This window comes from Myotis davidii, unplaced genomic scaffold (assembly GCF_000327345.1).
Source record: "Myotis davidii unplaced genomic scaffold, ASM32734v1 scaffold73, whole genome shotgun sequence".
NCBI lineage: Eukaryota > Metazoa > Chordata > Mammalia > Chiroptera > Vespertilionidae > Myotis > Myotis davidii.
The window spans coordinates 7,896,220-7,897,934 of NW_006286675.1; positions in this window are offsets into that span (position 1 = coordinate 7,896,220).

Consider the following 1,715-nt stretch of genomic DNA (forward strand, 5'->3'; position numbering starts at 1 on the left):
CACGTGCGCCTCCGTACCTCTGCACTTTACTTCCGCACCTCCTCTGAGTCTCAGTGTGCTTTTCTCTTTCCTTATAGTCGTAGAATTTCCACTCAGCCAGCCTTCCTGTGGTTCGGGATAATGTCTGTTTTGTTTTTTAGTTGTATTTTTGAAGTGGTTATGCAAGACAGCAATTTCCGGTGTTTACCTATGCCGCCATCTTTGTTTCTCTCTAGTTTAAGTAATTTTTTTTTTCCCTATCCTGATTTTTAATAAGGGTCTTATGGCCTATGAAAACCTCAGAAATCGGGTTCAGCAAAACAAAGTAAAATGTGAACATTTAATGACAGTTCTATCTTAAATAAGAACAAAAGCTCATGTCTGGAAAAGGAAAGATACTAATTGAAAGTTTTATAAAATAACACATATCATCTAATTCCTAAAGGTAGCCTAAATATAACTATTTAAGACATTTTATTTAATTATTTTAAAGTGGTTTTGGAATTTGAAGGAAATATTTTACTAGTAATTTGAGAAAATTTACAAATGATTAACAAGTTAGTAAAAGTTCAAATTGATGGATTATCTAATTGTATTTTTAGTGTGTTAATTACATATACTAATATTTATGCAATTTTGCTAGCCACTATACATATCAAAACTAAATCCCAAATCCTTGTCATCTAAGATTTTATATTCTAAAGAAAATCTTCCAAGTATTTTTTCAATGTTATTCTGGTATTTATCAGGAAAAGTAACTTTTCTAAATTGCTTTAACCCATCTATGAAATAAAAGCATGTATCTGCCCAGCAGGTTTGGCTCAGTGGTTGAACATCGATCCATGAACCAAGAGGCCGCTGGTTCAATTCCGAGTCAGGGCACATGCTGGGATTTCCAGCTCAATCCCCAGTAGGAGGAGGCAGCCTATCGATGATGTTTCTCTCTCATCAATGTTTCTATCTCTCTATTCCTCTCCCTTCCTCTCTCTAAAGATCAATAAAAACATTTTTTTAAAAAAAGCATGTGTCCATGTACCAGCAAGTAATGAATATGCTACTTGGGGAGAACATGAGAATTGTTACACTTTTTATGATCTCCTGAATCGACCCTCAGAAGACACTGCTACAAGCATCAGAATCCTCTTCTTATCAACCTTTTTCTAGTCCAAGGACACTGGTTAGCTCTGAAGTTCAGTCCCTTTTTTCCATTAGTATCCTTCATTCCTTCTAGACATGTAGAATTTGGAAAATTCCCCATTTCAAACCAAGTGGCCAGCATTCTTGTTTTCGTGAGTCCTAATCTTCTGAAGGTGTTTGATGTCCCAGGCACCTTCAGAATGCCTGTGTTGTACTGTAATATTTTATGAACAAGGAAAGAAAAATCCTGAATATTGTATTTTATATCTCAACTGAAATAGTCCATATGAAAGAAACTAGCTATGCAATATATATATACATACATATATACACACACACATATCCTATCTAATAATAGACAAACATGGTAATTAACCATACCTCCACTACACTTCCTATTGGCTAATCAGGGCTATATGCAAATTAACTGCCAACCAAGAGGGCGGCCGGCAGCCAGGCAGCTGAAGCAAACATGAGGCTTGATTGCTCCAGTGATGGAGGAAGCCAAGGTTCCCCGCCTGCCGCAGCCAGCTCTAAGCTACACTCAAAGCAACAAAGTTTCAATTATAGAAGGTAAATAAACTCCAGATACCTGATTC